The sequence below is a fragment of the Triticum aestivum genome, chromosome 5B, assembly GCF_018294505.1.
Source record: "Triticum aestivum cultivar Chinese Spring chromosome 5B, IWGSC CS RefSeq v2.1, whole genome shotgun sequence".
NCBI lineage: Eukaryota > Viridiplantae > Streptophyta > Magnoliopsida > Poales > Poaceae > Triticum > Triticum aestivum.
In genome coordinates, this window is record NC_057807.1 from 377428674 (window position 1) to 377439120 (window position 10447).

Sequence of the window (10447 nt, forward strand, 5' to 3'; positions counted from 1 at the left end):
CGCAAAGGCAAATATGATGAAACGAGACCCGGGGGCCGTAGGTTTCACTAGTGGCTTCTCTCGAGAAAAATAGCAAACGGTGGGAAAACAATTACTATTGGGCAATTGATAGAACTTCAAATAATCATGACAATATCTAGGCAATGATCATTATATAGGCATCACGTCCAAGATTAGTAGACCGACTCCTGCCTGCATCTACTATTATTATTCCACACATCAACCGCTATTCAGCATACATCTAGTGTATTAAGTTCATGAGAAAATGGAGTAATGCAATAAGAACGATGACATGATGTAGACGAGATCCGTTTATCTATTGCGGCAGATATAGATCTCATCTTGTTATCCTTAGTAGCAACGATACATACATGTCGGTTCCCCTTCTATCACTGGGATCAAGCACCGTAAGATCGAACCCACTACAAAACACCTCTTCCCTTTGCAAGATAAATAGATCAAGTTGGCCAAACAAAACCCAAATATAGGAGAAGAAATACGAGGCTATAAGCAATCATGCATATAAGAGATCAAACAAGACTCAAATAACTTTCATGGATAAAAACATAGATCTGATCATAAACTCAAAGTTCATCGGATCCCAACAAACACACCACTAAAAGACTTATATCATATGGATCTCCAAGAGACCATTGTATTGATAATCAAGAGAGAGAGGAAGCCATCTAGCTACTAACCACGGACCCGTAGGTCTACAAAGAACTACTCACGCATCATAGGAGAGGCACCAATGGAAGTGGTGAACCCCTCCATGATGGTGTCTAGATTGGATCTGGTGGTTCTGGACTCTGTGGCGGCTGGATCTATATTTCATCGCCTCCTCTAGGGTTTTTGGAATATTGTGGCATTTATAGAGCAAATAGGCGGTTTGGGGGGCACCCGAGGTGGGCACAACCCCCCAGGGCGCGCCTGGGCCCTCTGGTGCGCCCTGGTGGGTGCCGCTCCCCTCGAGCATCCCCTCAGGTGCGTCCTTGGCCCATTAGCTTTCTTCTGGCCCAAAAAAATTCCTCCAGGAGTTGCGTTGCGTTTGGATTCCGTTTGATATTGATTTCCTGCGATGTAAAAAATATGCAGAAAACAACAACTGGCACTGGGCACTATGTCAATAGGTTAGTACAAAAAATGATATAAAATGACTATAAAATGATTGTAAAACATCCAAGAATGATAATATAATAGCAAGGTAACTTGTAATGAGCAAATAATAGTAACAGTAACAAAGGTGCAACAAGGTATTATTTTATCTAGTCACTTTCATCATGTTTGTTTGATTCTCGTTTGTTACTTTGACAATTTGACTAGCAAAAGGGCCCGTGCGTTGCACCGGGTATAAAATAAATAAATAAATGCTTGAACAGTTGAAAAAATACCACTAAAACTTCGCAAATAATCAAAAAACTATAGCAAAACAAACATTGTTGAAACAATTTTGGTTAATTTTTTTCCAAACAATTAATATTTCCAGTTTGTAAATTCCATAACTTTCTTATTCACAAAACAAATCCCATAACTTTCTCAAGAAACTGAATAAGTAAAAGTATATGTTCTTACTTGATGTTTCAAGTTGCATGGCCTCTGCACCATTGGTTATTTGGCACATGGCAAGTTTGAACAACTTTTGTGGTCGGAGTACAGTAGTGGTCAAAAGTATTCGGATAAGATTCCTGAGCAAAATTGGTAAATGATTTCAGTTTAAATGGTTAAAAACAAATGCAATTAGATATCATTGTTGCATGGCAAACATGCAGGAGAAAAAAACAATTTGTGCTTACTAACCTGAATTTTTCAGTATAACATCTGGTCTCACCCTAACTTTGGTTGTACATACCATTAGAAATATGATGGGTTTCACCCCAACAGTAGTGCCCTTTTTCCATTATTCAACAATTATCTCGAAAGAAAAGTAGAACACACCACTAACTTCTCAATGTGCATCATGACTCAGTAAAGCTTCCAGTGCATGAACATACTTCCTCCTTTTCCTTTTTATCTAGAACATATGGCCATGTGTTGCACTGGGAGAAAAATACTGACGTTGTCACTCATTTACAAACCCACTTCATGTGCCGCACTATTTCTTCTATCCAACTTTGACACTGCGGGATATTTCTTCTGTTCAACTTTGACAAACTTCACAGCTAGCAACAATGTGGAAGTAATGTTTTTGTCGCCATGCCAACAACAGTTTGACAAAAAGGAAATATAAAAATAGCTACATTCAAGAACAGAGGGAAAACTTTGTCAAACTTGCAAACCTTGTGTTGCTTTTCTTGCTTTTAGCAAGTGAATGTTACTTGTGTGTAGTTGATGTCTGAAAAGCTCCCGGAGAAAGATGGAAAATGTTAACTATACTAAGTTAACTATATATAATGCAAAACATATGCAAAGATCCACTTTTATATACATCAACTTAGAGAGGATATATTCTGTTTATTCAGCTAAACTTGTAAAGTCACACATTTACAATCTGCACCTAGTTCTCCTCCAAAAGAAAAGAGAATAAACAAGAAAATATTAAATATTAAATCCCGAGATCTCAATCATGAAATCGTTGGAAGCAATGTGATTCACAAGATAGGCCTTGGGTTCACCCTGCTGCAATTTATGCATCAGCGATTGTTAGAGAATCAGGTGCTATTATACCTCGAGACATGTATTCTGTGGTTGCCAAGCTTGACGTCAATTCAGGGAGTTCAGTTCCAAATAATTCCAAACTGGTTAACCACCCTAGAGATACTATGGAAATCCTCCCCCAGCAGCGATTTGAGTGTTCAGGTTCACATAGTTATGGACTACTTGAGAAGTTGAGAGTAAAAATAAACTTTGAAGCTGATATAGTATCATGACAACCTGAATAACATCTGGATGTGGAATTGCACTTAAAACTTGTTGCGTTTATCAGTGGTTTTGGAAGCAAAATAATCTGTGGTGGTACAGGAGAGCCTAGAGGATGGTTCTCCAGCTCTTTGCTTTCAGAAGTTTTGGAAGCTGTTCGATACGTGTGCAGAAATGAATGTGCCACTTCAGTTGTGCATAAACGCTCCATCATATGAGCTTCAACAACACAACCACCATATTAAATCAGTCATCATTTACATCTAGAACCGAATTTTTCAGCTTCAGTCTTGCAAAAACACGACACATAATCAGGGCTATGATGATTTGAGGTATTCCCTTCACCGGGAAAAATGTGTGTGTGTCTACAGAGGAACGACAATGGCAGCGGCTGACATCATCTATAATGCGGGTCGCCTGTGTAGACGCTCAGAAATACAAAAAATAAATATCATAAAATTAAAAACCATCTAAGCGGCCTCCTTGTCACCGCTTTTTTGTGATATAACTCAGTAAGGGCTTGATGTTAAGTATGGGTGCTAATTACAGATTGAATACACCTTCAGTATTTTACCTTGTGCGAAATTGATGCATCTTTTGTCATCGATGCCATGTATCGAATGTGGAACTATCATCCAGCACTGAAGATGGTCTAAGAGGAAGAGCTGCTCACCACGGTAACCTCAACGACGCTAGCCTGCTCAAAGGTAGCATCAGGGTCAAAAATTTCATCAACTTGTTGTGGTCTGTATGCATCGACCAAATAATACTATCATTCTAAGTACATTGACATTATTGATACACGGTTGTGGTTTTTATTTGCCAATGATATTCTTAAATTCCAATGTGGTGAGGACACTAGACTTATAATTTTTTTAATACTAATAGATGCGGGTCGCTTGTGTAGACACTTAGAGATTAAAAAATAGATACAATATCAAAATTAAAAATCATCTAAATGCGCTCTCTGTCAATGCTTCATGCTAAGTAGGGCGCTAATTACAGACTTCAAACACCTTCAGTATTCTACCTCCTGCGAAGGAAAATATCAAGCGCTTGATGCATCCAGGCCGATCGACTAGGAAAGAAATCCCAGCACCTTTTGATAGCATCCAGCATTCAAGATGGTCTAAGAGGAAGATATGCTCACCTCGGCAACCTCGATGACGCCGGCCTGATCGAAGAGTTGCATGAGGCGCTCGCTGCTGACGTCATAGGGAAGGTTGCACCGTCACCTTGGCCTCCTCCGATGGCTCCATGTACTCCTAGACCTTCTCCACACCACCGCGATCTCCTCCTCAGCCTCAAACGCCAACTCCTTGGCGACGGAATCCAGAGCCTCGTCCTCGGCTGCAAAGGGAGGGGATCTGGGTCTAGGGATCTGCCTTCCAGTTGGGATGTGGGGCCCTTTGGCACCGTCGTCGTCGTCTGGAGGAGGACCTGCAGTTGGAGCAGGGGCGGATGTGTGGGGAGGCTCACCACGCCAAAAGATGCAGGGGTCAAGATCGAGCACAGACAGAGGAGGAGGAGGGGGTGGGTCGAGAGAAGACGAGCAGACCGGATCACCCCTGCGCAGCAGGGTGAGGCCCGATACAACACACAAATTGTTTTTTCACTTAATAGTGGACTGCGGGTTGATTGTCCAAAAGCACAAGGACTTTTTCACAAAAACTTCATGATGGTGAACCAGACTCAATCCGTGCTTTATTATTAAGGAAATATATGTGGGTGGACCGGTACTTGGGTGATGTTCTTACTTGAATAAGCCTCCCACTTATGATTACCCCCTCTCGCAAGTATCCGCAACTACGGAATAAGAATTAAGATAAATCTAACCATGGCATGAAACATATGGATCCAAATTAGCCCCTTACGGAATAACGCATAAACTAGGGTTTAAGCTTCTGTCACTCTAGCAACTCATCATCTAATAACGACTCCACAATGCTTTCTCTTAGGCCCAAAGATGGTAAAGTGTCATGTAGTCGATGTTCACATAACATCACTGAGGGAAACAACAACATACATATCATCAAAATATCGAATGAATACCAAATTCCAACGATTACTTATGACAAGACTTCTCTCATGTCCTCAAGAAGAAACGTAACTACTCACAAAACATATTCATGCTCAAGATCAGAGGGGTATTGAATAGCATCAAGGATCTGAACATATGATCGTCCACCAAATAAACCAACAAGCATCAACTACGAGATGTAATCAACACTACTAGCAACCCACATATATCAATTTGAAGTTTTGAGACAAAGATTGAATACAAGAGATGAATTAGGGTATGAGATGAGATGGTGTTGATGAAGATGTTGATGAAGATTGGTCCTCCCATGATGAGAGGATCTTTGGTGACGACGATGGCTTCGATTTCCCCCTCCGGAGGGTGTTTCCCCCGGCAGAATCTCTCTGCAGGAGAGCAAAAGTGCTCCTGCCCAGGTTCTGCCTCGAGACGGCGACGCTTTGTCCCGAAACCTTCCGTATTGATTTTTTTTCTAGGGCAAATGGCATCATATAGGAGAAGATTGGCCCTGGAGGCCCGGCAGGGGCGCCACAAGCTCGGGGGGCGCACCCCCAGGCTTGTGGCTGTCTGGTGGGTCCCCCTCTGGTATTTCTTTCGTCAATAATTTTAATATATTTCAAAAATAATTCTCCATCAATTTTCAGCTCATTTGGAGATGTTCAGAAAAGTGCCTTTGATGTAGCCCTTTCCGGTCAATAATTCTCCATCAATTCTCCATCAATCTCGCTCTTTATGTGAAACTTGCAAAATAAAATAGAAAATGCATAAGAATTGTATTATAAAGTGAAATAATAGTCCAAAATACAACAAATATCAACATAAAAACATGACGCAAAATGGACGTATCATAACACCTCTTCTCCCCGCTATAATCTCTACTTGAACATGGTGCTTCATGCTTCATATTATTATCCAATGATGTGTTGTCATCCTATGATGTTTGAGTAGATTTCTTTTGTCTTACGAGTTAATTGTGGTAAGGTGTGATTGATATAAGTTGTATGTTAAATTGGTGTTGTCCTATTGGTCGATGAGTTTTTGTGCATAGTTGCATAAACTTTTTTGTTTTTTGAGTTTTTGGTGCAGACTAGAGCAAAGGCAAGTTATAATGCAAAAGAAAATTTTAATTCTAGTGGCGCATGCACACATTGCGAATGCCCACGTACCCAGCACATAGATATGCATACAATATAGGTATAACCAATATGTGTACATGCACACGTCCTGAACAAGCCATGCACATATATATATATATATATATATATATATATATATATATATATATATATATATATATATATATATATATATATGTATTTATGTATTTGCGGCCGGCCAGCAAGCACGCATGTATACTTCTCTGAATACCCGAATTACCTAGCTAACCTTGCGTGCACGTGTATCCCTTTTTTCCTATTTGATTTCAGATCAATAGGCAATATGCACGTGGGCAATCGGGTGTTCAAAGCTGGCTAACGGAGTTAGCGTACCTGATAAGGAAATATTCCCATCAAAATCTGAAAAGAAATAACACAGATCAAATAAAAGGCAGGCTCCATGTAGGAAGCCTTGCACGGCAAGAAGATAGAACCGGGCGCCACATGATCTCTTGCCATGTACTTATTAGTCATCAGTATGCCTATATATACAGGGAGAGAAGACTGCTCAAGGCACCAGCCGAACCAAGGTACAACACATCCAGCCTGAGGTACCGCAAGCATGCAGAAACACTCGAAGAGAGCCGACCCAGAAGAAGACGTGCCCGCGGTATAGCGTCGAGGGGATCGGGATGACGCGCACCACGCCGGAGGTGGCGCTGACTACATCCCAAGCTCTTTAACGGGCCGACGGCAACAGCGGCGCTTGCAAGGTGCACACTTCGTGTGCGCCCAGCGAAAGTGTCGTGGTAGAAGAGAAGAAGAACACGACTGGGGGGACGGTGACAGCAGGAGTGTGTTGCCGATGGCAAGCACGCACTTAGCAAGATGAAGGACCGACAACAACGCAAGCCCCGCCGATTAACTTCTTTGATATATTTGTGTTTTCGTCAATCAGGTTTCACGGGAGAAGCACGCATAGAAAGAGGCGTGCCCGGGGCGGCTGCGTCCAGGAGAACCCGACCTGCCTACGGAGAAGGCCGTGGATGAAACCAAAGGAGCGCAGCAGCGCCCTCACACACACGCCTATGGACGAGAGGAAGCAGCCCCGTCCTCTTTTTTTCTATAGGTGCAACAGACACGGCGGACGACACGTCTAGTGGAGATGGTTGCGGATGACACAACGCTCTTCTCTTACCAGGAGCAGCTGAGTCGGAGGACGATGCACCCAGCGGAGGTGGCCGCGGACAGCGGTGCTCTTTTCGTACCAGTGCTGTGGAGGTGGTGGATGATGCACTCAATGGAGGTGGCCGCGGACAAGCGGGGCTCTTCTCGTACCAGAGGGCAACTCCTACTACGCCGCTGCCGGAGATGACTTCATCCAACCAAGAGACTACACCACATAGCCGGAGCTTGTCTACGACAAGCCCTTGATCTTCGTGCGGCATGCTCCTAGTTGGAGATGACTTGGGGCCACTCAGAGTTTGATAACAACATAGCCCAACCGCTAACTCCGGTGCTCTACCATGTTGGCCTACATGTCCTTGGCGAACATATCACAATGTATAGGTCACGATGAGACAAGTCCATGGCGAATAGGTATCTCTGGTGCATAGGTCTATGGCGTCCCAATCGCGGTGGACACGTCTGGTGCCTTGGTTTCTGGAGGAGACGACGTGGTGGAACCGGAGCTCGCTGCGATGTAGCCCGAGACAAGTCCACTGTGCGCATGTCTCTCCGATGCAGAGGTCCATGGCGCTCTGCTCGTTGTGTACAGGTCCTGCGTTTTGCTTCCCGAAGGAGACGGCGTGGCAGAACCGGAGCTCGCGACATCGTAGCCCGCGACAAGTCCATGGCGAACAGGTCTCTCTGGTGCACAGGTCCATGGCGAACAGGTCATGACAAGACAAACTGATGGCGCATGGATCACTGGTGCACAGGTCCATGGCGCTCCGATCCCGTTGAACAGGCCTAGTGTCCTGGAGGAGACGGCGTGGCAGAACCGAAGCTCACAATGACGTAGCCCGTGACAAGTCCATGGTGAACAGGTCTCTTTGATGTATAGGTCCATGGTGTTCTGATCGCACTGGACAGGGCTGTTGTCCCAGAGGAAGTGGCATGGCAGAACCGGAGCTCATAATGGTGTAGCCCGAGACAATTCCGTGGCAAAATGGTCATTGACGTACAAGTCTTGACATGATCCTTGTCTTAACAGACACCTGACTACGACGTTCAGCCGAGACAAACTGTCCATCACGGCGGACATGTCATTAGTGTACAGGTTCATCGGTCGCCGGCGTACAGATCACCCTTTGGTGTAGCACCCACCCAAGGCGACGTGACCTCTAGACACCACCTTTCATTGACCTTGCAGTGCCCCCTGATAAAGCAGACTGCCATCGACTTGGCGTCCAACCAAGTGAGGCAAACCTATCACAACGTACAGGTCTCAGCGTACAGGTCCATGGCATTGCCAGTGTACAGGTTCCCCATTGACGTAGCACCAGTCCAAGGCGACACGGCCTCTACGACGCCACCTTTCCACGACCCTATGAGGCGGTGTCGTTTGTCAAGACGGACCGGCGAATACTCGGCGTCTAGTCGAGACGAGGCGCCAACCACACCGGCCATGCCGATGTCAGCGTGCGAAGGTTTTACACCGATGCCGGTCTCCTAAACAACTTACCAAGGTGAGGCATACCCCTTGCATACCTCGATGAGTCCGCTAGGTCGTCTAGAAGTCCGAGCCGAGCAGGACCCATGCAACTTCAACCCCAACTACATCATCGCCACCAAGACCGACGAGGCGTGACGGCGAGGGCGGACATGGCTAGCAGAAAGCCATGTTTTGAGCGGCGCGTGTACCGACGAGGACACAGGCTCTGCCGCTGCCCACACACACCATCATCATGCATGGAGAACACAAGACGAAGACGACCACATGGCTTAATCGGAGGTGTCTCGTGGAGTAACCCGCGGGAGTAATTAATCAGAAGCCTTCCGAGGCCCCGGGAACCAAGAGGCCGCAATCGCTACAGGCAGGCAGGCCGCACTAGTAGGCCACGGAGTGCATATGTAAAGGGATCTTGTATTTTTTTTTCTTCAATAAGAGATTAATAAAGTGCATATTTCCCTATATTTTGTGTACATAGTACACTGGCACGCCCACAACGTTTTATTTCCCCTGGTGCATGGAGAGATAATAATACAATAACCATGTTATTTTTATTATTTCTTGTGTCAAGCAAATTGGCACGCCCGATGGGACTTGGTTCTCCTCCCATCTTTGCTTCGTTGTGGTCATCGAAGTCGTCTTCGCCAATCTCCCAATGTGCACAAGATGCTGAAAGGATCTCCGTCAGTAACACCTCTTTCTTGAAGGTGGACTCTCCCACAGTAGCAAATCAGAGCCGCTGATGATCTAGCCCGGATCATTGCCGCCTATGGTCTTCATCGAGCATGGAGCCAGAGTCTACATGTATCAAGCCCAAGGCCCTATGCAGTTCCAAACTGTGCAGTCGAAAAATGTGCTAAGGCGGGAGGCCGCCAAGGCGAAGAAGGAGCGTCGCGAGCTAATGCTTGAGGCACGCGCCCTATTGAAGGAATCAACATGGGCGGATATGAAAGGATATGTGGAGGCAACTCAATGCCTTCTCACAGGGCTGCCAACAGGCGAGCAAGTGCGGCTTCCCTTTACGCCTCTATCATGACTTCACACTCGGAGCCGCCAACACCAACACCATGGTGCACCGAGGTCAAGCTGTAGGAAGGCTTGAAGGCCATCTCCCACAACCTACATAGGCTCATGGTAAACTTTTCTTTTCGAAAGCGCACATCCTCTACAAGGGGGAGAATTGCAAGGCCATACAGTTTCCATCAACCTCGACGATACTCGAAGATGTGCATGGCCACCATGTCTCCACAACTCAGCGATTGATTGACGATCACTCTCCAACGACAATAGGTTCTCTATCCTTTGCTTCAAGACACGACACCAGGTGGAAAGGATTCAAGGCATGGATCTTCTCCTACTCCAAGAACACATGAACCATATCCAGAGGCGGCACCATGATCAAGGAGCGCCAAATGCTTCATTAGTGCAGGGTGAAGGTAGGATGAGACGCAAATCCTGAAGTTATCGTCCTCAACATGAGAGCATCGGCGACAGTCTTCACCAACTCGCCACTTAGAGCAGGGGGCATCCTAACATCTCGCCACATTGTAAATGATGGTAAGACGTCAAGAGAGTAGGAGGAATCCTAAACACTCAACAGCGGCGATCATAGGACCCTCTACGGCAAACACTTCCACCACGACATGCACCCTGTCCTTGGTGGGGAGCTCGGACACAACTCAAGGAGATGGCGTACAGGGCTGCATTGTCCACTCGACACCATGCACCACCCCGTCCTCTCCAGGTGAAGGGTCGTCAATACAGCCACCAACTGGAGCTCAC

At 45.6% G+C, this 10447-nt stretch overlaps 1 long non-coding RNA gene across 1 annotated transcript; it reads right to left on the bottom strand.

The window, feature by feature from the left end:
* Window positions 1-1453: 1453 nt before the first annotated feature.
* LOC123111936 (uncharacterized) lies at window positions 1454-4433 on the bottom strand. Its single transcript, XR_006454920.1, has 3 exons — window positions 4007-4433; window positions 1798-3553; window positions 1454-1685 (listed from the first exon to the last, which is right to left on the bottom strand). It is a non-coding gene; the product is annotated as an uncharacterized lncRNA (long non-coding RNA).
* Window positions 4434-10447: the final 6014 nt, after the last annotated feature.